The 26,999-nt window shown below is 54.3% G+C and overlaps 1 long non-coding RNA gene across 4 annotated transcripts; it reads right to left on the reverse strand.

Annotated features, from left to right (window-relative positions):
• Positions 1 to 56: 56 nt before the first annotated feature.
• LOC115893269 lies at positions 57 to 26,768 on the reverse strand. Of its 4 annotated transcripts, none has more exons than XR_004053255.1 (4): positions 26,376 to 26,768; positions 22,994 to 25,662; positions 1,999 to 9,699; positions 58 to 729 (listed from the first exon to the last, which is right to left on the reverse strand). It is a non-coding gene; the product is annotated as an uncharacterized LOC115893269 (long non-coding RNA). The 4 variants fall into 4 exon arrangements; XR_004053254.1 differs by having other exon boundaries at positions 58 to 739; XR_004053252.1 differs by having other exon boundaries at positions 57 to 9,699; positions 26,376 to 26,754.
• Between the last annotated feature and the right edge of the window lie 231 nt (positions 26,769 to 26,999).

The raw sequence follows: 26,999 nt of genomic DNA on the forward strand, positions 1-26,999 counted from the left end.
AGGAGAATTGCTTGAACCTGGAAGGCAGAGGTTGCAGTGAGCCGAGATCGTGCCACCTCACTCCAGCCTGGGCCACAGAGCAAGACTCCATCTCAAAAAAAAAAAAAAAAAAAAAATTAAAATTAAAATTAAAACAAAAAGGAAAAATAAAAACACAAGCAAGAGGCCAGGTAAGCAGAGCCAGGTCAGCCGAGCATGAAGTAGTGGCAATGCCCCTTCCTTTGCTGCTGCAGCCTGGTGGGACATCAATGCCATCCCAGCTCAGCTGCAGGGCGCCACAACTAACAGCTGGAATTTGAGACCTTCGAGGAGGGTTTGGTGGCCCCATACAGCCTTCTGCAAAGATAAGCTGACCTCGTCCATCTCCACATTTCTTTCTCAGTAGAAACCTGGTCAGGTCCACTGAGATTTGTCCCTGTACCCTGATGTTAGTAGGCTCAGGGTGTCCCCCAAGTCCAGAGCCTAGAGTCAAGAGGAGAGAGGCCAGAAGCCGAGTCTTGCAGGTGGGGTCCATGGTGCAGGCAGGCAGGCTCCATTGTGCAGGCAGGTGGGCTCTGGCTTCTTTGCAGAGGCAAGGGTTCCATGGAGGAGGTAGGCCAGTTCCATTGTGGATCTGACCACCATTCATGTTCATCTGATGCTCAAGATCATGTGGGAGCTTCGAGAAGGCTTTAACACATGTACTTTTGAGGATTCTTTCAAAAGGGGAAGACTAGAGGCAGGAAAATCCTGGGGCAACCTCGTAGTGAAAGACAGAAATCAAGTTAGTGTCATCACAGAAGGCTACATGTTCTGAAAACCTCTCTAACCTCATGCATCCTCCATTCCTGCAACCAACACACAGGGGCACCTGCTGGGAGGGACAGGGGCTCCGGTCTAAGGAGAACACACAACGTGGGCCGGGAGGGACAGGGGCCCAGGTCTAAGGAGAACGCACGAGGTGGGGTCCCGCACACTTGGAGGCAGAGTCTGTTGAGGTGGGCGGAGGGTGGACAGGGGAACCAGGATCCCATGCAGGATCCTGGAGTGCCCAGCTTGCTGGGGCAGGGCAGGAACCACTGTGCCCAGGAGGGGCTTCTCCAGATGCCCACCCCCTCTCCCTCTCCCACCACCTGCACCAGAGTCCCGTGGGCTCAGCCCAGACCACAGGCTCCCCAGGCAGAATCTGAACATCTGCCTTTCAAAAGGCAGCCCCAAGGTGTGGCCTTGGTGAGGGGATCAGGAAGGGCCTTGCCCAAGTGCCTCTCAGTCTGAGGAGGAAAGATCCTGGAGATGGAAGGGGCCGGCGATCCAGGAAAAGCAGTGTGTGGAAAGGCGCCTGACACAGCTGGGCAGGGTGGTTCGCTGTTAATAGCTACAAGAGGGCAGGCTTTGTACAGCCCCCAACTCTCCAGGGCCTAAGAAACAACTTGGCACTCAGTAGTTCTTGGTAGGTATTTGTTGAATGAATGAATGACTGCACGAGGGGCTATGGGTGTTCCTGCAGAGCCTCACCTGTTTAGAGAGTTCTGAAGGGGATGCCTGAGTCGCTCTTGCTGGATAAATAGGCATTTTCCAGGTTGGGCAGGGAAAAGTGTTACAGGCAGAAGGACAGCATATGCAAACCGCCGGGGTGAGAGAGTACAGAGTGTGGAAGGATGGGGGTGTGGAGCCCCTGGGGAGGGAGGCAGAGCGGGTGAGGAGGTAAAGAGGCAAGTATGGGAGGCTCAGAGTTGTGGACAGAAGGTAGGTCTCAGCAGAGTGGGGAGTGGACAGGAGGGGCTTCCCCAGGCCACCAGGGCCATTTAGGAGACCCTCAGGGACAAGATTCCATATGAGGCCAAGAAGTTCTGACCTAGGGATGCAGGGGAAGGGCTTGTTGGGAGGGGAGGCAGGAAGGGGAGCTGCGGCCTGGTGGCCAGTCAGGGTAGGGGCAGCGTGAGAGGGTCACTCCGGGCAAGCTAGGGGAGAAGCCACCCTCCTCCCTGCCTGAGGATCCCCACTTCCCCTTCCTCTGACCTGTTGGCCTCGGGCCTCAGCTCCGGGTCAGGAGCTGTGTGGTCACTTCAGGCAGAGCCAGGGCTTTTGGTGGAGTAAGACCCAGGTGAGCGGTCTCGCCAATCTGGAGGTTTCCATTCAGTCACTCATTCAGTCCATCTGGCCACATATTTATAGAGCACCTGCTATTTCCGGGGTCTCATGCTGGCCTGTGGGGTCAGGAAGAGAAGCCCGCCTGCTTGCTGCCCTTGGTGGAGGGCAGGCCTGATGTCAGCCCCCACCCCGGGGCTCCTTTCTGACCCACTGTGCTGATGCAGCCCAGGGTGGATCCTAACACGGGACAGAAAAGGGGCCTCATGGTGCACAAGCCTGCACACGGCTCCAGGCGAGACCAGAGGTGGGCGAAGGGCTGTCATCGGGCACCACAGCATGGGTCCACAGAGGAAGGATGGTTTAGGGGTGAGCACGGCTGGTAAATAAGAGGAAGGGGGAGAGGCTGTGAGACTCAATTTGTCTATTTGGGATTCATAATGATTCTCACATGATGTGTAAGGCAGCTGTGCTCCAGTGACTACTGCCACATAACAGCCAGCCTGGAAGCCAAAGGCTTGACAGTCACAGCATCTCTTTTGTTTATCATGTAGGTAGAGCTTGGCAGGTGCAGACACTCCTGTTCCACACAGCATCAGATGAGTGGCTTGACTGGAGACTGCAGGACCCCTTCCAAAGGAGCCCAGGCACGGGGCAGGCCAGCGGGTGCAGCGGCACCAGCCAGGGCTGAGGGCTGGGGCCTCATTTCCGCTCCACTCGGAAGCTCTGCATGGGCTGCTTGGGCTCCCTTCCAACATGGCAGCTGGGTTCCAGAGCAAGTGCCCCCAGAGACAGGAAACGGAAGCTGCTGTTTCCACAATCTGGGCCAAGCTGCCACAGCACCCACCATGTTTTATTGATCAAGCAGTCACAGGGCCCACACTCAATAGGAGGAAATTTGGACCCACTTCTCCATAGTAGAAGTTTCAAAGAAGTTTGAGACTGTTTTAAAACCATCACATGAATAAAAACACATCTTTTGATTGTGACTCTGGGAAAATCAGTTGACCTTTCTGTACCACACTTTGTACTCATTTTAGAAAACAATCGAATTAATCATAGCTAATACTTCCATATTACTGAGCTTGGTTCAGTTCTAAAATTACACTTTTGATTAACACTTGTCATGCCCATAGCAATTCTATGAAGCAACTACATTTCATATTTGGGGAAACTGAGGTCAGAGGTGTGAAGTGACTTCCCTGGGATCACCTGGCTAACAGGAGCAGGTGTGGGATTGGAGCCCAGGCAGCTGACTACAGAATCAAGCCCGTCTCTGCTCCCCAGGCTGCTTCTCCACCCTGAGCTGAGCAACTCAGGGACTGCTGCCCAGGTCACTGACTGGCCACACGGCTAAATGGAAGAATGAGGCAGTGAACCAATTGACTAATTCCTTCCATCATGACTGTGAACCTCCCCAAAGGTGAGCTAGAAACCACGAAGAGCTTCACCCAGCGGACTCTGCACACAGAGGGCAGCAGAGACAGCCCCGCAGCACCCACAGTACACCAGGTTTGTGGCACCACACACAGGGAAGGGGTAGGGTGCACCCAGAGGGGCTCAGGGACAGCTTCCTGGAAGAAGGAATGACTCAGTCAGACACTGAAAGATGAGTGGGATCGGGCTGGATTGTGGGGGAAGAAAAGGATATGTTTTAGAGAGAGAGAAGCTGTGTGCAGAGTCTGGGAGGAGAGAACTCATGGCTAATTCAAGAAGCTGACAGCAACTCCCTGAGGGCAGAGAGAGCAGGAGCAAGCAGGACCAGAGCAAAGACTGTTCTACCGTCCTCCTCTTTGCCAGGCTCCTTAAAGCTCACACCCAGGGTTCCTGCAATCCCACATTCATGATCGTTCGGTATCTGGGCAAGAGGCAGGGACTTGCCTGGGTCCTGAAGCTGCTGAGGATGTGGACCACCTCACATGCCTTGCCCGGCCCCACCCAGGTCTCCCACAAAACCATTTTCAGTGTTTAAAAATGATCTATAGTATGTAGAAGCAACAATCAATTCTTCTGCACCCCAGATACTTCGAGTAACTCCTAGGTACACAAAGACTTAACGTAAGGCAGTAGATGGTTCAAGAAGTGCTGGGGAGATGAGATCATATTGCAGCACATGATGTGACCTGGTGCTGCCTGGGGAAGCCTGGGAAGGTGTGGGGAGACCTGGCCAACATTTTGCAGAGCAGGGAGAATTGAGCCAGGGCGGGAAAGACACAGGTGAGCGTCCCAGGTGAGACAGGGGAAGAATGCTCCAGGCTGAGCACAGCATGTGCTAAGGCACTGGGGCCAGAACACAGTGCCAGCTTCCAGATCCCGAGGCACCCGGGCCTGACCCTGAGATGAAGAAGCAGAGTGAGGGAAATGTGTCACTCCTCCATAGATGGAAGGCTGCTCAGCCAGCATGCACTCTCTGCTCCTGATCCCTGGATTCATGCCAGACCACTTTTCCGGGGGTCTCCCCTGTGCTCGAGACCAAAGAGAAAAAGGAGCACTGCTCTCCACACACAGTCATGCCATGACTCCCTCCTGGAAGGAGGCCTGTCCTGGGGAAGAGTTCTTCCTGGCAGGGCCAGCTCTTGTTCCACAGAAAGAACCCCATGCCACCCCACCCACCAGGACACACCTGGACACCTGGGCCACCCAGCTTCACCTCAAGCTTGAGTGCATTGCACTTTCCTGTCTGGGGCCAGTTTCCCCATCTGTGAAACCAGACAATGGAACTAGACAAGGGATTCCCAAGTAGCCTCCCAGAAGTGTCTCCAGGGCAGGGACAGAGGAGGGAGCTGCGGGCCTAGGTGGGTGAAGTCCTGGGAGCCCCTCCCTGAGTTGCCAGCCCAACCCCTCTTTGATCTGCTTTATATGCCAGGGTTCTTCTGCACAGGGTCTCATCTGGGGAAGAGGCATGCATGTGCACACACACACACACATATGCAGGTGAACACACACACATGCACACACACACGAGGTTCTGGTGCTAAGTAAAAAGAAGATGCTGTGAAAGGCTTTGGTGAGAGGCTTTGGACAGGATAATCCCCAGAGGTCCCTCTGGGCCCTGACTCACGCTTCCTCCAACCAGCAAGTCACAGCCCTGCCTAAAACGCAAGGAGAGGCCACAGCGGGTTGGAAAGGTCGGTAGGAAACGCATACTTCAGGGAACACACTTCCTCTAGGGACCTCTGATGGAAGAGCTGCAGTGAGGCCGGGAGTTGGGATTTCACAGCCTGGGGAGAGAGATGTTATCCCGACCGCAGCCTCACCCAGGGGCACAGGGCCAGGGCCTCGGCCACACGCAGTCACACAAGCTAGCGGCTCGGGCTTGCGTACAGGGCGTGAAAAGCCAGGCTGTCTCTGGCCTTTGCCTGGCAACGGCAGATGCTTCCTGCCAAAGATAGGAGAGATGGAATCAGATGGGGCATTTGGTTTTTTTCTGGGTAATCAAACCAGTTTAAAAGTTGTCAGTGTTGCCTGGTTACAAGGACAGCTCTGAGCCCCAGATGCCCCAAAGCTGCACCCAGGAATGCTGAGTCTCCTCAGGAGCCTAAGGAAAGAATCAGGCACAAGGCACAGTGTGCAGGAGGCAGAGAAGGGACCTGGGGCCCCTGCCCACCTCCCAGCCAGCACTGAGTTGAAGGGACTCAGTCTCCCCTGCAGGTGAGTAGAGGGACAAGCACCTGACCTGCCACCTTCTATGCATCAAATGAGGCGATTCTGAGCCATAAGGTGCTGTTCACAGTGGCTCCATGCCTTACTCACCCCTTCACAGGGAACACCTGCAGGGAGCCTCCCGACACCTGTCCAGCAGGAGCCATGAGCACCACCAAGATGTTTATGAACAGGATTGTGCTGTTTCTCCCACAACTTGTTGCATTCCATTAACAGCACATTACGTGGTCACTCCAAGTCAGTAATGCATAGAACTTGGCTTACAGTAGCTCTGTGGTGTTGTGCAGTGCACACACACACACATTTGTTTTTACGCTTTGTCATTCCACACATGCCGGGGTTTTCTTCCCCCACAGTGGTGCACTGACCAACGCTGCCTGCACTGCCTTTCTGCAGCCTGGGGAATTTTCTTTGATTATGTCTTTGACTTTTGTTTCTGTTCTCTTAACATTAACAGATGAAATCTTTGGATACTTTCCATCTGCCAGGAAGTGTTCTAAGCTCCTTACCAGCTGTCCTTTTATTTACTCCTCACAAGCAGCATAAAAAACAGCTATTGTTCCTATTCACAGATGATACACATGCGGCACAGAGAGGTTGGGTGATTTGTTTGAAGTCACACAGCATCGAGCAACGGAACCCAGGCAGGAATCCACCAATCCGACCCTCAGGCAGGATGCTACACTGCTGTGTGCTGAAGAGCATGGCTGAGCTCCACACTGCCCTCATTCTCTGCCCCCAGCTGACACCTCCTCCTCCTCCACTTTCTCCTCGGATTACACTTGTGGAGTGCCTCCACCGTGGATTTTCCACATCCTTGATCCTCCTTGTTAGCCTCAATGTTGCCTTTCACTCCTCTCTTTCGTGTTTATTTCCAAGTCCAGTTGGTGTCCCAGTCAGGGCTCCCTTGTGAGCCTTTCTGCTCTGCAATGCCAGCCTCTTCACCCCACGGCCGTGAGCACTCTGCTGGGTGCACCCACATTTAAGCAGCAATGCCCGGCTGCCTCACTCCTGGACCCCAATTGCATAAGGGTCCTGGCTGCCATAGCAATGATCACTAACAGAGGGCGGGGGCTTAAAACACAGACATTTCTTCTCTCACAATTCTGAAGGTGACGTGCAAACTTCAGGCTCCTTCCTCAGGCTCTGCGGAGGGTTCTTCTGCCTCTTCCAGCTTCTGGCAGCTCCAGGCGTTCCTTGGCGTGTGGCTGCATCAGGTCCATCTCCGCCTCTACACAGGGTGCTCTTCCCCTGTGTCTCTGCGTGCTCTCCTCTTCTTATGAGGGTAGCAGGCATTGAATTTAGGACCCACCTAACCAGAAGATGATCTCCTCTCAAGATCCTTAACTAATTATATCTGTAAAGAACCTATTTCCAAGAAAGACCTTGGGGTCTAAGGTCGTTACGAGGTTTTGGGTGCAGATATACATTGCGGTCACTATCTAATTCCCAACAGCACCCATCTCTAATTCTTCTGAGCAGTTTCTGGGAGATGCTGACTCGGGCTGGATTTGGGAAGATGGGAGGAAGTGAGGGTGTGGGTGGGAGGAGGGGGCATCTCTGCAGGTGACAGGTGCCACCTCCCTCCTCAGGAATACAATGACCTCCATAAGAAGGCAGGAGAGGCAGGTAGCACAGACCTGGCCGGGCCACCAGGAAGCCACCTGGCTCTTCTGGCCCACCCATCTGTGTCCCTTAGAATCAAGTCGGAATTGAAAATGGTGAGAAGGAGGGAAAACACTCCCCAGTGACTTCTTTTTACTTCACAGAAAGATGCCACAAGAAAGGATTTGGAATGAGACCCACAGGCCTACTTTCTATGACTGTGGCCTCCCAAAGGCCCTGGCTGTGAAATGCACCATCTCCATTTTAATGGGGACCACGCTGTTTTCCAGCTAAAGGGAGACAACTGGGCCAAGGGCTCCAGTTCCCACGGCAATCTCTCTTAACTCCCCGGGAGCTTCAGGAAGGCTCTTAGCTGCCTGCACACCCCAAAGCATTCACGTTGGATGTGAAGTCTGGTCCCACCCGCACAGACCTGCACAGTCCAGGCTGGCCCCCTCAGACCCACATCCCATTCCTCAGACGTCTTTGGGGGGTTCCCTGAGCAAGCATCCCATGAGCTCAGCCCTTCATGGGGTGATGCATCCAAGACCTGGCAGTCACAAGCCCTGTGCATGATGGCGGCAGTTACCAGATGCGATGCACCCCGCTAAGTGAGGCCACGTCTACAGCATTGCCCAGCATTGCCCCTCATGGGGCTGGAAGCAGAGGCCAGGACCCTGGGAGGAAACTGTCTCTTCCCACATTGCCTCCACCAGCAGGGAAACCGAATGAGCGTGGGAGAGAGCGAATCTCAGTGGCCTGAAGCTGCCCAGTGTGCAGGTTCCTTCCAGCAGCCCCAGGACACACGGCACCTTCATGACCCCACCCCACATCCTCCTGTCTTGGTGTCTGCCTCCTGGGGTCCCTGAGTGGCCCACGCAGCACAGGATGTGAGTACAGGGAGGGGCAGGACGGAAAACAGTGACGCAGTTTGCCTTCCGACTTTTGGAGTTGGGGGATGAACTCCGAAGAGCTTGGGGGCCCTGGTCCAAGTTGGTGTCAGGGAGGGACGAGGCCCCTCGGATGGATAGGGTCACCACAAGGAAGGAGGGAGGTCACCTTGGCTGGTGGCCACTGAGGCAGGGCTGCCAGAGCTGGTCAAGCCCAATCCTGACCCAGTCCTGTGGGCACCAGCCTGTGCCTCTGGCTTGAACCCAAAGAGGAGGAACCTGGGCCTGAGGGATGGGTGGATGCCAGACCCTGTGCTCCACGGCAGGCTCATTTTATGGAAGCACCCACGGGCACCAGGGAGTGGGGAGCAGGTGCCACCCAAATGCTGCTTTTTGTGTCTCCGGCCCCCCGATTCCAGGAGGCTGAGTGCCTCATGGTGGGTGTTACTGACCCGGCCCATTTCCTTGTGCAATCCTCCCACAGACCCTGTCCTGGAGAGGCTGAGAGTGAACAGTCATACCTGGAGCCCTTTCCGGCACTGGAGAGGCTGGGAGTGAACAGTCATACCTGGAGCCCTTTCCGGCACTGGAGAGGCTGAGGGTGAACCATCACACATGGAGCCCTTTCCCGCACTGAAGAGGCTGAGGGTGAACCATCACACCTGGAGCCCTTTCCGGCACTGAAGAGGCTGAGGGTGAACGGTCACACCTGGAGCCCTTTCCGGCACTGGAGAGGCTGAGGGTGAACCGTCACACCTGGAGCCCTTTCCGGCACTGAAGAGGCTGAGGGTGAACCGTCACACCTGGAGCCCTTTCCGGCACTGGAGAGGCTGAGGGTGAACCATCACACCTGGAGCCCTTTCCGGCACTGAAGAGGCTGAGGGTGAACCGTCACACCTGGAGCCCTTTCCGGCACTGAAGAGGCTGAGGGTGAACCGTCACACCTGGAGCCCTTTCCGGCACTGGAGAGGCTGAGGGTGAACGGTCACACCTGGAGCCCTTTCTGGCACCGATGCCTTGACTGAGCCCCAGCTGCTTCTCCTCCTGCCTCAAGGACAAGCCCCTTGTACCACCTGATCTCATCCCCGGCCTCTCCCACTCAGACTGGGACTCTCACGAATTCACATCCACATGCACATGCGGGAGAAAAGGAGAAAGACGCGGTGTGCGGAGAGAGCTTACAGCCGCACAGTGCAGACACGACGCCCCTGTGCAAGCGCCTGATCCCTCTCTCCTCTGACCACTTCTGGCGGGTTATTTCAGTGAATCTTCCAGGCACCCTGAAATGGGTCATCTTATCCCCTCTGACAGATGAGCAGGCTGAGGCTAGAGGCTGAGCAGAGTGTCCAGTGTCCCTCGGCTCATGAGTGGGGGCACCCACAGCTATCGTCATCCAGAACCATCCTTCCGGGAAAGGTCCACGTGCACCTGGATCTCAGCAGCTCTCGGGCAGATGGGCACGCCTCTTCTCCTCCTACCCAGAAAGAAACTACAGCTCAGAAAGTTGCCGTGGGGCCCCCAGGGCTACTGGAGCCTTCTGACCCCTAGTCCAGGGCTCTTCCCACCAGTCACGGGCAGTTTGAAGGGTCCCTTCTGTATTTGCTCCCAGGGCCCAAGAGGAGAGGTCTTTCTCCTTCTTTCTGGATCCAGCATTGTGGTAACCAACAGTGTTTGAACTGCCCTTCTCATCCCCACAAGGATAGAAAAGTTACACCTGAGAGGAGGGAGAGGCGCACAAAATAGAAGCATTGGGCACTAGAATGCACACTGGCTGATGAAGTAATCTGGACAATTAAACCCCCATGACACTAGTTTACCTACACAGCAAACCTTCACATGTACCCCCAAACCTAAAATTAAAGTGAAAAAAAGCATGCAAAAAGACGCTCAGCATCATTACTTAGAGGTAAATTCAAACTGCCACCTCTTCCTCACACATCCGTCAATCTGGCTAAAGTTTTAAAATCACTGAATGCACAGTGTTGGTGAGGACAGGCAGGAATGGCAGCATTCATGCATTGCTGGTGGGAACAGCACCTGGTAAGATCGCTCTGGAAGACTTTGTGTAATAAACATGGGTAAACATAGCATACCCATGACGTGGACCAGCACGTCCATAGCAGAGTTATACATCACAGCCTCAAATCAGGAATAATTCAGAGGGCCATCGACAAGAAAATGTATAAAATAACTGTAATATCTTTATACAGTGTCAGGCAAAAAGATGAAAGAGAAAAAAATCACTGCCACAGGTAACAACAGGGACAAATCCCATAGACACGAAGTCTAACAAAAGATGCCAGACCAGCTGGACACGGTGGCTCACACCTGGAATCCCAGCACTTTGGGAGGCTGAGGCAGGTGGATCACCTGAGGTCGGGAGGCCGAGGTGGGTGGATCACCTGAAGTCAGGAAATTGAGACCATCCTGGCCAATATGGTGAAACCCCATCTCTACTAAAAATACAAAAATTAGCCAGGCTTGATGGCAGGCACCTATAATCCCAGCTACTTGGCAGACTGAGGCAGGAGAATCACTTGAACCCGGGAGGCAGAGGTCTCAGTGAGCTGAGATCACACCACTGCACTCCAGCCTGGGCGACAGAGCGAGACAAAAAAATAAATAAATTTAAAAAGCCAGACCTAAAAGACTGCATGGCATATGATTCCATTTATATGAAGTCCCAGAAGAAGCAAAGCTCATACACTACGAGTGAAAGTTGACGGGAGAGACATTGTCTTGGAAGGGACACAAGAAACCTCAGGTGATACGGAAAATGTTCTGTATGTTGATCTCGGTGGTGCTTGTAGTTTTTAGAAAAGGTGATTTGTGCACGTCACTCTACATATGTTACATACCACTAAAAATTAATGCTGGGCACTGTGGCTCATGCCTGTAACTCTAGATTTTGGGAAGCTGGGACAGGAGGACTGCTTGATCCCAGGAATTCGAGACCAGCCTGGGCAACATGACAAGCCCCTGTCTCTACAAAATTAAAAAATTAGACAGGTGTGGTGACATGCACCTGTGGTCCCAGCTACATGGGAGGCTGAGGTAGGAGGATCGCTTGAGCCCAGGAGGTTGAGGCTACAGTGAGCCATGTTCATGCCGCTGCACTCAAGCCCGGGCAACAGAGTGAGATCCTGTCTCAAAAATAAATAAATTTAAAAAAAAAGAAAGAAAAATTATACCTAGATCTGGGCAGAATTTGAACGTCTGAATTTCCATTTGAACCACTTCAGTTTCAATGAAACCAAGTAATTAGGGGGGTGAGGTGGGGGGTAGGTTGCTGGTTTCTCATACTTAAAAGATACAGAAAGTGTCTTTTACCAGGTTTAGAATTTTCCAATTTAACAAGCTTGGAGTTTGTGACTCATACTTTTCATGAAATAACTTTGAAACCCTGTGATCACATGATTTTACAAAATATTAAACCTTCTCAGCTATAAAAAGATTTTTGGACATTCTACAGGTCTCAGTAAACAGCCTTGCTAATTTAAGCATAAATTAATTGCACGTGGCTGGAGGAGACACCAGCTAATTCTCTCTGGGCTGTAAACCCTGGACTGAGTCAGAGGAATGACGCAATCAGGGCTAGGAGTGGGCAGGGGGTTATTTGCAGTGCCGCCTTATTCCAGGCGGGCCTCCATGCCCCTAACACAGGTCCAACCTCATTCTGCTTCTGGAAAAGGAAAAGAATGGTTTGGGGTCAGGCAGACAGGGCTGAAACACCTGCCCCCACCACCACCACGTCCATGGCATCCCTGCTGCCTGCTCTGTGACCTTGGGCAGCTCCTTTGATTCCTGCACCCCGGGACTCAGTGTCTGCACCTACCAGTTGGGGCGGTGGTGAGATGGAGGGTCAGCCCTCAAGAGCCCCTGTCAGCTGACCCCATCACACCTGGATTTTCCATTCCCGCCCCTGCACAGTTTAAATCAGCACAACAGAATGATGTGTTGTCTGGGTCATTCCACAGCGATCCACTGAAGTCAATTGCCCATAGCAGCAGACGAATTCGAGAAGGTGGCCCCCAGACTGGCTAGTCCTACCCCTCCCCACCACACCCTCGTGGCCCTGGCAGGTTCCAGCTGGCTGGGTCAGTGGTCAGCAATGCTGTGGGCCATGCGATGCACCCCCTCGTGGGCCCCCACGCTGACATGTGGCCAATGGTGACAAGTCACGTGTCACACGTCACCATCCAAAGGCAGTGGCACTCATTCACGTGTCTCACAAATGTTTGTGGGTTTCTCCCAGATCCCAGGCAGTGCCAGGGAGTCAAGGGATGTGGTTCCTGCCCTCCAGGAGCTGACAGGTTGGTGCAGCAGACAGACATGGAGCAAACAGTGCATCACACAGCCATCAGTGAGCCCGTGTGGGCCATGATGGGGGCTGCACTGGGGCCTGGCCTTCATGAGCGTGCATCAGGGAAGGAGGTGTAACGGAGGACATTAGGGTGACTGGGCTCGGCTGGGGAAGGCAGGAAGCTGCTGTACATCAGCTCATGGCTGGGAGGGGCCTCGAGGAGCTGGAAGACCAGCCAGTAAGGCCACTGCAGCAAGTGAGGCACAGGCTGGAGAAGGGGTAGACCTCACAGGCCCCCGAGACAAGCAAGATAGCCCAAGGCAACTGGATACCGTGCTCCTTATCACGCCCTTTGTCCTAGTTGGAACTTCAGCTCTGTCTGCAGCAGCTGTGTGCTGACTGGGCTGTAGGGAAGCCTTTGCCAAACTGGGTTCCACGGAGCACTAGCCCACAAATTGCCTCTTAACAAAGGTTTTCACAGCAAAACTGCTACATGAAATCTGCAAGCTCCAGCTCTTCTGCAAGAGTAGCCGTGTACGTTAGCCCCTCAGAGGCACTGAGAAGTCCTGCAGTGGGGAAATCGCACACAGCCCTTTGTGAACAGCCCCTCCCATGACCACATGCTCCTAGGAGCCCTCGCTGGCCCCAGCCCCGTTCCTCAGCTGTCCAGGGACACATACTCTCTACACAGCCACAGAAAGGAGCAAAGATTATCTAACCATGGTGTATCCTGGTATGAGGCCCGGGGCCCAGTATTTATTCCTACCCATCCCAGTTGTGACTTTTGAGAGCGATCAACCCACTGGCTTTACTTTGAGGCGGCTCTCGTGGGCAGACGAGAATTTCAACTCCCTAAGCAGGAGTGTGAGCCAGCGTGTCCCTCTGAAAACTTCAGTGGACAGAAAAATGTTACGGGAGAACCCCCAAGACAGCACACTTTGGTCAACTCAGAAATGTTCTGGGGTCACCCATTCTTGCCCCCATGTCTTCTAATCACTGGGGACCCTGAGCCAGAGGGCATGGGAGTCACTCCTTACTGCTCATTTGTGCGGCAGGCATGCACCCCCACCTCTCAGACCCAGACCCTCTTGGCCCAAACAGCCTCTTCATCTGCCCCACGTGCCAGGCATGGGATTTGCGTCTGACTTAGGAAGGAAGGCGACATCAACACGGTCCCGGGAACGCGGCAACTTCACGGGGCTGGAGGCAGCAGTGACCAGGAGCCAAGAGACAGGTGGGGAGGGGAAATGCTACAGGGAGGTGGCAGATTCTGGAACCACAGGGGCCTGTCACAGGAAGAGAGGGAATGGGTCCCAAGATGCAGGGACAGCCACGTCTGGGGCACCAGGCCTGAGTGCACTGGGCCCAGCCTCATTCTGTAACTGCTGCTGCCCAAACACAGCAGGCCTTGCACACCTCGCGCCAGCTCTGCACTGGACAGGCAACTGTTCCCTCCCTGCACTCAAGCCACAGCGCGGCACCTGGCCCTTGGCTCCCAGGACAACGCAACACACCCTGCAGGGTCCCTGTGGAAGGACGTCCCTGCTGAGGGCTGGGTGGGGAAGAAAGGACTCAACGTTAAATCTGCATGCTCTGAGAAAAGAAAAGAGGGCGGGCGGGTGGGCAGGTGGGTGGGCGGCCACTTTGGCCGTTTGAAGCAAACACATGTGTACTTCTCAGGGCTGCCCCACTCTCTAAAGACCCTCCCCAGGCCTGGACCCATGGGCTGTTCTTGGGGCCCCACAGGCTGGTCTTGCTGCTGGTTCTCCCGGGACAACTCCATCCGTGTGCCCTTTTCACTGTCAGGAGAGCACTGGGCTGGTCCTCCCACCCTCCACGGTCCACAGCTCACGAGGGACTGTGTCACTGCTCCTCAGTGGCAATCCCATGCCCCGTAAAGTTGCCCTGAGCGGAGAGAGACACAAACAACTGGTTCCCGGTGGCTGTCGCAGGAGAGAGCAGCTCTAGACCACCCCTTCCCAGCTGCCCAGCCAGAGGAGATCAGGCACAAAGGGCCTCACACCCAACTCCGCAAACCAATCCCTCCCATCCAGTGGGGGGTGAAGTGTGTTTAATGAGTGCGACATCAGGCTATCCCTGGAATGGAGGCCAATTCGACTGCTTTATTCCCAAAACTATTTGAAGTAGCTTAAAGATTGGGATTAAAACACCGATCAAATCTGCAGGAAGGGGAAGGAGGCATGGCTGCTGTGGGAGGAGCCTACAAGAGCATGGCTAGATGGTGCCCTCGGGGTGCAGACGCCCATCAGATGGAAGGTGAGGGAGCCTTCAGGAGACAAGGGCAGGCAGAGGTCCAGGTGGGGCGTGGGGAGCAGGGACCCGGAAGTGCAGTGAGCAGGGATTCGAGCACAGTTAGGGCTTCTGAGTATGTCAAGTGGGGCCAGGGGCAACTCCTTTCAGCAGCCCAGGTGGAGTCTGTGGTCTCCTGGCCCCTCCATGCCTCCCTTCTCTGCCAGAAGTCCAAGGTATGGGACCAGGTGACCAAAGCTTTGGGCCTTGAAGCAGGAAGGCCCGCCCAGCGGACGTGAATGCCTCCACGGCTGACCCAGGCTGGCTGTCCCACATGCCCACCACCATTTTCAGAAACTGCTGGGGATCAAGGCACAATCAGGAGCTGGGAGGAGGGGGATTTGCAATGTCCAGATGCGATGTCCAGCCCCCCAGACACATGCCCCCGACCCTGTCCTAACCCCTCCCACCTTCGGAGGAGGCCCCGGTTCTTTCCGGATCATCTCAGAGGGGCCCAGAACCTCCGTGAAGCCCAAGCACCTTCATGGGCCCTTCCAGGTGGCTGGTCCTCCTCACCGCAATGGGCCTGGGGTACAGAGTCCAGACCTTGGTTCATGTCCAAGCACCCGAGGCTGCCGGGCGCTGCCAGAGGGGTCAGGAGCCTCTGTAATGAAGGAAGGGCCCCTCCCCGAGCCCAGCTGTGTTTTCACTGTGGTCCCCCTTTCCATCTCTGCCACCCCCCAAGACCAACATGGTAAATGCAAGCCGGATCATTCAAGGGGCCGCCGCCCGCCTCTCGCCTTCCCTTCTAAAAGGGGATGAAGTGCCTGAGCCTGGCTGATGAGAATCCTCACAGCATAGATTAGAGTCAGAAGCTCTTAAAGATTTAGCATAACACAGATGAGATGCCTATCTCCAGGGACCCTTGAGGAAGCAGCATCTTAAATCAAACCATCGTACATCTTCCCTCTGACAGCAAGACAGGCGGCACGGGGCAGAGCAGGATCGATCCCTCCTCCCGCGTACATGGGTCCTGATTATTCCCTTAAAAGATGTCAGATGCTGAACAACAAGACATAAACTCCTGACACTGTCTTGAGACGCTTTTTCAAGATCGCTGCAAATGGAAGGCAGGAGAAAACAAATAGAGCCTACAGTGGTCAGGGCTTCAGAGGCAACGCATGGAAAGAACATCAGAGCTGGCGGCGGGCCAGCCTGCCTGACTTTCGCCTTCTGTGTTTGAGCCCGGCAGCCACCCCAGGAGAGGGGAGCACACTGGCTCAGCCGGTGCACATTAGGCCTAGCTGCCAGCGGCCCGCACTGCTCCCCAGAACCTGCCTGTCCCTGTCCCGGGCTGGGGAAGCACAGGACATGGCTGAAGTCTGGACTTTAGCAAAAGGGAGAACTGAGAACGAATTGAGAGTCTATCAGATCCCCTGAGCACACACAAACGCACACAGCCACAGGCCTTCGAAGCGGGGTCCTAGGGCGTATGCGCTGGGTGTATCCGTGGCCCAGCGTGACACAGCTCAGTACTCTGGGCACCCTTCCAGCTCAGGGCGCCTGCTGGGGGTGCCTGCACTGGCTCTCCCAGTGGTCGCTCAGGAACAGTTACTAAAAAGGATCAGCCCCTCAGTTTTGTGGAGGTAGGGGGACATCCCCCAACCCCTTTTTGGTAGGCTCTGGCCCCGAGCTCAGAGAAGTATCTCCCTCTGTTTCTGCCTCTCCTGCGGGGAAGAGAAGCTGCCCAGTAGCGAGCGAGGTCCAGACAGTCCAGGCCCCACCTGGAGGAGCTGCCCACTTCTCATTTGAAGTCCTTCATCAAACTTCTGGACAGTGCCCCATGGCAGGAGCTCAGGGTTTAATTGGCTCACAGCTTTGCAGGCTGTACAGAAAGCATAGCAAGGGAGACCTCAGGAATATTCCTAATCAGTCTCTCCATCGCATGGTTTATGGTTGATTGGCCACTTCTGCAATCTACAAATAAAAGACTGCCCTTAGAATCGCAGCTGTGCAGTTGCCCACATGGGCGGAATGTCCAGTAAACCACAGGTGTGCACTAGGGAGAAAGATTTGTTCTATTAGGACCCAGCCGCACAGCCTTGAGCTGAGGGACTGAGATGCTTGCTTCAGTGTTTCCATGACCTTCAGGATAAATCTGAACTGCCTAAACTTGCAGATTGGATTCTGCTTCTGACGCAAGATTTCAATGAGGAGCTGCAGCAGGTTTACCCTCCTTCCTTAAGTAACTAAAAAGCAGAAAAAAAAAAAAAAAGAAAAAAAAAAAACTAAAGAAACAATAGTTTTCAAGATATTGGACATCAGGCAACAAAGGACAGCGGTCCTTGAGATAAGAATCAAAAGAAGAGAATCCTCCAGCCTGGACAGGACAGGGAAGGGGCTTAAGCAGAGCCTGAAGACCCCCTCAAAGTTGGGGGCTGATGTCCAGACAGAAAAGGCTGGCGTTCTCATGCCAGAGTCCTGGGGAGAAGGAGCTGCAGAGACAGAACTCCAGAGAGCTGCAGAAGGACCCGCAGGCCTCCGCTGAGTTCCCATAAATGCATGTGAGGAAACTGCCCAACCCTGGGGAAAGAGCCACCCGAAAGGATTAGAGGGAAGCATGCCTGAAACTCACGCAGAGTCAGCGGCGGCCAGGGTGGAAGACCTTGTCATTCGCAGGCCACTGGGTTGAGGACACAGAGGGCTTTGCCTCAGGAGTGGGGCAAAATTCACCCTAGAGTAAATGTTTCCCTGGTCTCACCTAACAGAGCAAGACCTAAAAGCGTTAAGCCATTTCCAATACTTTCACTGTCTCCCAGAACAAAACCCAAGAACATTCACAGGACTACAGAAATATCCAGCACCCAGTAAGGCAAAATGTACCATGTCGGGCATCCAGTGAAACATTACCAAGCATACAAAGAAGCAGGAAAATCTGACCCACAGCGAGGAGAGAAACTGTTTGAAATCAATTCAGAAATAACACATAATTAGATAGAGATAATAAAAGGATTACCGTATCTGTTTGTTCAAGAAGCTAGAGGAAACATTGATCATGGGAAGGCATGGAAGATACCAAAAAAAGTAAATAAACAACCAGGAAACTTCTAGAGGAAACAACGATGTCAACCCTAACTCTGAGGTGAAAACCACCCTGGAGGGATTAGCAGCAGATGAGACGCAAAGGGAAAGACGGGCGAACTGAAAACAGAGCAAAGGGAACTTGCGCCCGTGAAACACAGAGGGAAAAACTGGAGGAAAATCACAGAACGTCAGTGAGCTGCAGACCAAGTTCCACCCTCTGCACCAGCCACCCCGGCACCTGCCTGGAGCAGAAGGTGGGCCCAGCCAGGGGCCATGTGAAGAAGAGGAAAGCGCTGTTTGGAGACCTCAGTGTAGGTCTGACCTGCTGCTGTAGGCCTGCCTCACCACCAGCTGCCCTCAGAACAGAGTCCCAGTGCACACACGGACACACACCCATATATATATGCACACATATGTAAGCATACACATACACATGTGCACACACCCACACACATATGCGCACATTGTGCATGCACATGTACAAGTGCATTTACATAGGTACTCTTGTGCACGCACACATACATATGCACACATCACATGCACACACATGCACGAGTACACAGAGCCACACCATATCACCTCACACATGCACGCAGAGCACGCATATTTGAGGTGATATGGTTTGGCTCTGTGTCCCCACCCAAATCTCATCTCAAATTGTAATCACCACGTGTCGGGAAAGGGGCTGGTGGGAGGTGATTGGATCATGGCAGCGAAGTTCCCCTTGCTGTTTTTGTGCTGGTGAGTGAGTTCTCTGTGGATCTGGTTGTGTGAACATGTGTGGCGCTTTCCCTTGGCTCTTCTCTCTTTCTGTCTCCGGCTCTGCCATGTAAGAAGCGCCTGCTTTCCATTACCTTCCGCCATGGTCGTAAGTTTCCTGAGGCCTTCTAGCCATGCTTCCTGTTAAGCCTGCAAAACTGTGAGTCAATTTAACCTCTTTTCTTCATAAATTACTCAGTCTCAGTTAGTTCTTTATAGCGGTGTGGCAGTGGACTAATACATGAGGGCACCCACGCACTGACGTGTGCACACACTGGTGCACGCATACACACCTGCATGGGGTGTGAAAGACCCGCAGGTCAGATTGGGAGACTGCTCCTGAGTAGCTGCCTCCAGAGACCCGCCTGTGTGAAGGGTCACACTGACCCTGCAGGGAATCCTCGAAGTGAAGGCTCCACCCCTCACAGCTGGTGAGCTCACACAGCCTGAGCATGAGATGAAATCCAGGGTGGCTTTGGTTGGCCAAGTCAACAAGCACAGACTGGGTTAGGGTGTCTGCACCTGGTGCAGTCGGGAGAAGCCGAGGATACCAGAGAAAGGCCCCTGCCCACTTCAGCCCAGGAGAGGCCAGGGAGGGTCAGGAAGACCACAGAGCAAGCTGGCAGCAGGCGTTCCTTTCCCTCGGTGAATCAGGAAACACCCTGAATGGGAAGATGGGCAGGGACCAGCTGCCCCAGGCTGGAGCCTGAGAAGGGTGCAGGGCGTTGGCCAAGGTAGGGAGTGGAGGGGGCTCTGCTGGTTCACTAAGGAAAGAAAGCCACAGTTTTACCCCCACACACGTCCATACAGAGAGGTGCATCAGGGAGGCTTCCTCCATTATCACCACTGGAAATCAGACTTAACACCGTGTCCTGGGACAGAAAAAAGAATTCATTTCAAATCTCATTTCAAGAGAAACACAAAAATAAAGAGAAAGAAATGAATTGCTAATTAAATCCTCTTTAAATTTAGTATAAAGATTAAACGGAAACTTATGGAATCTGCAAGTTGGCATGAGGCACACTTTTTCCTAAAAATGCTAATTTGGAAGTGGTGGACTCATTTAGCCCCGACTTGATACTGCTATTCTGAATAGCATGCTCTCGGGAGATTCCACATGGAGCCCGGGGTGTGAGCTTTATTTCTGGAGGATGTCTGCCTCTCCCAAAGGAAGGATGCAAGGAAGGCCACCACAACGAAGTTGGTTCACTGCACAAAGCCTGCACCCAGAGCCATGTCCAGAATGAGTTCAAGAGAATACAGATGGCCTGGTGGGTTCTGGTTCCACACGAGGGGCAGGTGGTCAGCCACAGAGACGCGCAGAGAGAAGGAAGGCCGGGTCCCAGGGCATCCCCGCCCCAGGGCACTGCAGCAGCCAAAGGAGGGGCAGAAGAGGAAGCAGAAAGAGCGGGCCTTCCCCTACCCACACCTCTCCTCTGAAAGGACTCAGCAAGAGGGGGCGTGCTCACTCCCCAGCAGCTTCCCCACCATCCTGTACCCTACAGCTGCCTGTAGCTGCACAGCCCGAACCCTCCCTGCTCCAGCCCTGACCCCAGCCCTGCAGCAGAAGCCCCGCACAGACCTGCACAGGCCCTGGCCTTCCCACACCTCCCCTCCTCCCAGCCTCTCTGATTCCTCGCTGTCTCCCACTCCCGATCCCGCCGTCCTCCAGCCCGAAGGCTGGTATGTGCATACGTGGCCCATGTGTCCCCGTGGGTGTTTGGAAGTCGGTGGTTGCATGTGTGTGCACGTGTTTGTGTGGTCACCGCTTCACCTGTGTGCATGTTCTCACACATACATGCAAACAGGTGCACACCTGCATGTGTTTTCAAATATTTTAATCAAGTACATAAACGCCAAACCATATATACTTTTATTTTTCAAACTTTTTACTCTAAAAATTTTAATGATTTACTAAAATTTGTGGCAAAATACAACCTATAATGTTGTCATTTTTAATCGAAATTATTTCAGTAAAGCTGACTTTAATTTAAATTTTTGAAAATTAAATCACTACTTGGAAACGACATCTTGTTTGGCAAGAATCACTTCCACTCATGGTCTCTGAGAGGGAGGTTGGCCTGGTTAATACACCTGTTTTTTCACCCAAGCACTTGGGCCACCAGATCCTCCCAGCTCTCTGAAATGTTTCCATCCAAGTCAGCAGCCAATGTCCCAGACAGCCGAACACGGTCACCTTTTGTCTGCACGGCACCAGGCAGCCCTCTGTGGCCTAGACCCCAGGTATGCATTCACACACTGAGTGTGAGCGTGCACTGCGGGGGTTAGCCACCGCGTGGGGCTGCCCATAGGTGTGTGCGTGTGCGAGGGTGCACATGTGTGTGGACACTTGCTCAGCTTCATCTCCAGCTTGTAAGGACATGCGCTCTGAAGAGTTTCCTGGCACCCTATCCGATTCCCTCCCTTGAGCACATCCCTATCACCGAGCCCCAAAGCCCAGCACAGTCGTCCTGGGAGGAGGCAGCTCTGACCGTGGTTCTCCCCAGGGAGGAGGTGCTGCCCTCCAGGAGGAGGCCCCTGGGTTGTCTGGGCCTAGCAGCCTCTTCTCCCATATTGGTAATTTCAAGCCTTTGGGGGCTGCTGTGTTTTCTGTTTGGCTTTGTTTCTTAGCTTTTGGTAGTAGTTATTAATGTTTTTCATTTCCTCAAAAATTACAGCTGTTGCGATGTTAATGGAGCTAATTGTTACTATTCAGCATCTGGAGAGGCAATTTAGCACCTGCTAATAAAGATGCCTCATTTGAAGTTTGGAGAAAATGACCGGATTCCCCAGTGTCATTATGTCACTCTGGCAAGTGGAAATTATGGAGGCAGAGCCCGAGGCGGGGACTGTCTGAGGACCCGCCACGGCGTGTTGCCGGTCCCTGCGGCTCAGTGCATGCGCAGGAGGGAGAACGAGCGCTGTGTCCACCTCGTCCGCGTGACATTTCCTGAAAGATTTTCAAACCTTTCCTTTCAAGATTTTCCAGACACGTGCTGCAGCGCGTCTTGGGTTGCAGGACAGAACACCAAGCCAAATCCAAGGGAAAACTAAGTGCAGGCCACTCTAGGTCTGGGGCTGCGGGGGCCACGAGGCAGGGACCCCAGAAACCAGGGGGCAGCTGTGGCTATGGAACACCCTGAGCTGGGTCCTCACAGCATCCGCCCTGTGGTGAGTTAGGAACCGCCTTACCTGACCGCCCTTCCTTCCACAGTCATGGGCCCCGCAAGCTCTGCCCCTCTCCTGCTCACCCCTCAATGGCAGAAACTCGCCACCTTTTCCCATGGCCCCTTTGCAATGAAGGGCTCTCGCCATGAGCCATATTGAACCAATGTCTGCCTTCCTTGCATCTTTCTCCTCCTCTGCTTGGCGGCTTGGGGAACAAACCCAAAAACCTTCATGAGCAGGAGGGGCAGCTGTGTGTCCCCACATTACCGCTGCTCTGGGCCAGATGGCAGCAGCCTCACCGGGAGGCACCCCGCCCCCCACTGCCTACCGGACAGAGGGATGGAGTCCACCACCCAGATCAAGTCCTAAGCACCCCCAAGCACACACCCCTCCTCGAGAAATGGGAGAGGAAAGGAAAAGAGAAATGAACTCTCAAGCAGACCCGTCACCCACCAAGCACCTGGCAGCACAGGCAACACCCCCGCCCGTGCCAGGAAGCCAGCGCCAGCCTTGGATCTCGGGTGGGTGACCCGTGGTCACCACAGTCATGGGGAGGAGGCAGCGACCCTGATGGGGCTCTCGCTGTGGGGCCCCTTGTCATCCATCCTCCTACAACTGAAGACACGTAGCATGACCTCATCTCTCCAGCCCAAAGTGATTTCCAAAAGCTGGGGGTCTCTGGTAGGGACGGCAGAGTGAGCTAATCCTGACTCTAAAAACATCAGGGCTGGAAACCCTGCCTGCCAGCAGACCCAAGGGGTGGAGGGCCAGAGGGGCAGTGCCGGAGATGGACAGGGCAGGGTCCTTCTCATGGATGGATGAACAGAGTACGGGGAGTGGCATGGGAGATGGACAGGGTAGGATCCTTCTCATGGATGGAGGAACAAAGCTCAGCTGTCTCCTCCCACCCCGACCACAGGGCTCTGAAGTCAGGGCAGTATCCCCACGGGAAATGACGGACAAAATGAGGTTGCTAAGCCCTGTCCAACAGGTCTGCCCAGGGCCCTAGAGAACAGGACGCCCGCAGGGCAGGTGATCTCTCCACCTTAGCTCCCAGCACTGCAGGCCCCCACCACCTCACACCTCAGTGTCAGACTCTGGCGCTCTCTGTCTCTCTCTCACACACACGCACACTCACACACACACACACACACATGCTCTCGAGTCCTCTCAGATCACTGATAACTGGGGTGGCAGGCCTCACCTGGGAGAAGTAAGGATTTCTTTTCAAAAGCGGCACGCAGTCCTCGAGTTTCCAAACCCACAGCCTGCCGTGGTGTGCTGGTGCCAGCTCCCCCCGCCTGCAGGAATGGATCACGGGTGTCTCTTTCCAACTCCACGCTAAGTGAGTTCACGTGGGTGGCTTGAAACCTGTCGTGGTGGGACTGTTTACACTACAGAAATTGGCACAAGGTAAAAACCAGGCCCTTTTTCCTCTGGAGAGCTGGTTGCTAAACACTCAGTGGCACAACCACTGGCCTGGGGCCCCCGGAAGGCTCTGGCCCGGTCTCTAGGGCTCTAGGGACAATGGTGTCTTCTGTGCAGGTGGCCTCTGTTAACACAGAGGCCATGCCCTCGTGCTGCTTCCCCTAAGGCCATCTTGAGAAACAAGAACAGAGTTGGAGGTTCCCAGGGAAGAAAGAACAAAGACAGGAAAACAGATCTGTGAAGGTGGAAAATTCCCTTTTCCTTGCAGCACAGGTCAGCACTGCCCTGAGGGACCGTTCTGCTGGCTGCATGCTCGTGTTCTGGGGCTGGCGGCTGGACTTCTCAGAGGCCTTCTCCCTGTCTGTGGCTGTGTCCTGAAAGTTCACCTTGCTGTGACCGCCAGGAAGAGGCTTTTCTAGGTGCAATCGCTCTTCAACAGTAGAAGCTTTGTCGGAAAATGTCAAAGATAGCAGGTGTCCTTTTAAGGAAGTCCCCATTTATCTAGTACCAGGTTCAGGCCCCTATCATTTGTACAATTAGGGGGTAAATATTTAAAGCAGAGCTTAGACAAACACCTCCTGAGAATGAGCCGGCATCACCTGTGGCGTGTGTGCCTGTGCGTGTGTGGATATCATCAAAGCTGGGCTTCCAACGTGTGAGCGTGCGGCACCCAGGCAAAGCCCAAGCCCACTCGAGTGGATTCATTGTGTTCGAGGCTCGCAGAGTCTTGACCACATGGAAAATCTTGTTTTTGAGCAATAACCCCTCAGAACGTTGCATGTTAGCACCTAGGATACACATCCTAAATAGGATCTAGGGAAGAAATGGAACCCACCCAGGCCAAAGCTCAGCTTGGATATTGGATTTTCTGGGGTGAATCAGATTTGCTTGGTCCTGTGAGGACTTGCAGAGGCTCACCTTGCCCAGCAAGGAGCCTACGATTCTGAGATGCAGAAAATCCTTAAAATGTTGAGGCTCTTGTATCCGAGGGGAATTTTCTTCTCCATTAAAGAAATCCAAGACATAGGCCCGTGTGGGGAGGAGGGCATAGTGGGGTCAGAAGTTAGAGTGGAGGGCCAGCTGTCTGGCGGTGTGGCTGTGGGCAGGCCTGCAGCCTCTCTGAGGCGTGTTCTGTGGGTACCTGGGGCCTGTTCTAGCACCACACACCCTGCCTTCCTCACTGAGCTGCATGCAGTCAGGGGGCCAGCAGGGGTGGGCACCAAAGGGGCCTAGGGACTGAGAATGAAGCCCCACATGGAGTTCTGTGGACCTCCCTGCCCGGTACCCCAGCCCCACTCCTGCCATCCCAGTGGACACTGGACACCTGTCCCTTCCCCTCTGTGGTTCCTGGGCTGTGGGTTTTGCTGCATGGATGCCAAGCCAGGCCATTTCCACCCACCCCCATCAGACACCACCCTCCCACTGTGGGTGAGCTCATCTAGGCTGGTCCCTCTCCCTTTGGGGCAGCCTCTGCCCTCCGTGCATCCTGTGGCCAACATCGCCCATCTAGGCTGGTCCTGGCTCTGCCCTCCCTCTCCCTTTGGGGCGGTCTCTGCTCTCCGTGCACCCCACAGCCAACATCGTCCATCCAGGCTGGTCCTGCTCTCAATGGAACATGGTGGGCTTTGGAGACCCGCATTGGGGAATCATCCATCCATCCACTCAGGCCCTGTTCCAGCATCAGAGCTGCTACCGTGAGCTGAGCAGAGGAGTCCTGCCCTTGAGAGCTTCTGGGGAGAGGAAAACGGAGAGGGAACCTGCCTCACATGCAGGAAAAAGGCCACCAGTGTGGAGGCTTGGCCCGTCCTCCGTTCCAATGCTGTCTTTGGCTCCTCCCCACTCCATGCAACAAATCAGAGTGATACCAGTAAGTGCAGACCAGGGTGACTGGCATGCACTTAGAATTCCCCTTCCTGCGGGCCAGATGCTGGAAGGGCACCCAAACTGAGGGCACATGAACAACACTGAGTGGCCTCTGGTGGGAAGCTGGGCTGGCCTCCCACAGGTGTCTGGGCCTCTCTGGGTAAAGCGATTCCATGTGATTATTCAAGAGCTGTGTCTACACCTGCAGAATCAACACATGGGCTGCCACCTCAATGACCCAAAAAGAAAAGGCAAGAGTGGCAGGGCTGCTGCAGGCTCTCATTTACTCATCCGATCACAGGACCCAGTGGGAACCCACTGCATGGCGGCAAGGGTTTGCTGAGCTCCCCATGGGCTGGGCACACTGCCAGGTGGGCACCACCAGCATCCAGGGCCACAAGTTGGAGAGACGGGCGCCATGGAGGCCTGAGCCACGAGATGGAGCTAGGCACCGCAGAGGCCTGGGCCATGAGATGGAAAGATGGGCACCGCGGAGGCCTGAGGACGTGATGACGTGCACAAGAGGGTCCAGCATCTGGCAGATGGCAGATCCGCCGTAGGCTCAGGGCACAGGAAAGGGTCCTGAAGGCATGAATGGGCAATGAGATCCTTCCCCACGAGCCCAGTCTGCCTCAGGAACTGGGTCAGTTTCTCCCCAGCCATGCCCTGCACACGGCTTCCATCTAACACAGATGCCCCCGCCAGCCACCTCACTAAGCCTCTTGGTCTCCATCCTTTCCTTGGATTCTTGCCTCTCTCACCTGTAGCCCAGATTTCAGTTCAGATCGGCAAGTTGTCGACGAGGATTTGCCCGCACTCATTCATTCAATGGCCACACCCCACATTGGCCGCACTGTGGATGGAAGTACTGGAGCAGCAGGAGCTGGGCAGGGCTACAGCTGGGGGGCTCTGCAGCCGTTGGCCCGGTGACCTCAAAGGGCCCTCCCCATGGAGCGTAGAGCCGGGCTAGGCTTGCACAACATATGAACAGGGACACAGGCCAGTCCACCCTGGACCAAGAAGGCTGTAGCAGCCATTCCAGTGGGGTCTGGCATCACCAGGACCTGAGGCCCCCTCTCTCTCTCCAGCTGTCCCTCCTACCCCTCTCCTTCTCTTCCCCCTCCCCCTATTACAACACCAATCTCTCACCCACCCACACTGAAGGAGCAGCCTCAGTCCCACGTCCAGGAGAACATTGGTCCCACCCTGTCTCCTTGTCCTTAGCTCACCGGAGGGTACCAAACAGAAAGAGAATCCAACCCAGAACTCCCTTTTTATCTGCCTTCCTTGCCCACCTGCAAACCGGAGTCAGCGCCATTCAAGGAGGATGGAGAAGGCTATGTCCCGAGAGCCTGCAGGTCCTTCTCACCCTCAGCGCCCATGTGCGCCCCACCTCAGCCTGCAGGGAAGTATTCTTAGAAGTTCCTTCTTCACGAAGTTGAGTAACTTGCTCAAGGTCACATAGCCACCAGCAGAATAGAGGAAGGGAGAACCTACGAACAAGCCAAGTCACGCTTGCAGCACTGTCCCGTGCAGTCTCTGCATCAAACCAGGTGGTCAGTGGTGCTGGGAGCCACCCAGGGCACTTCTCCAGGCTGGGAAGAGGCTCCAGGCTTGGAAGCCTCCTGGGAGCCCTCCCTGACCCACCCTCACCCTTGACCACCACTGAGGGGAATTTCTTCATTTTCTATGCCTGAAGGTGCAAGAGGGAAGTCAAAAGCGCTTCCAGTCAGCCTAATGGGTATGGGGTTTTCTCTGGGGGTGATGAAAGTGTTTTGGAGCTTGACAGAGATGGTGGTTGCACAACACCAAGGATGTACCAAATGCTGTTGAAATTGGCACTGCAAAAAGGTTCACTTTGTGTTATGTGAATTCCACCGTAAAAATGCTTTAACGTGGCTTCAAGGCAAATCCTAGCA

The sequence above is a fragment of the Rhinopithecus roxellana genome, chromosome 14 (genome assembly GCF_007565055.1).
Source record: "Rhinopithecus roxellana isolate Shanxi Qingling chromosome 14, ASM756505v1, whole genome shotgun sequence".
NCBI lineage: Eukaryota > Metazoa > Chordata > Mammalia > Primates > Cercopithecidae > Rhinopithecus > Rhinopithecus roxellana.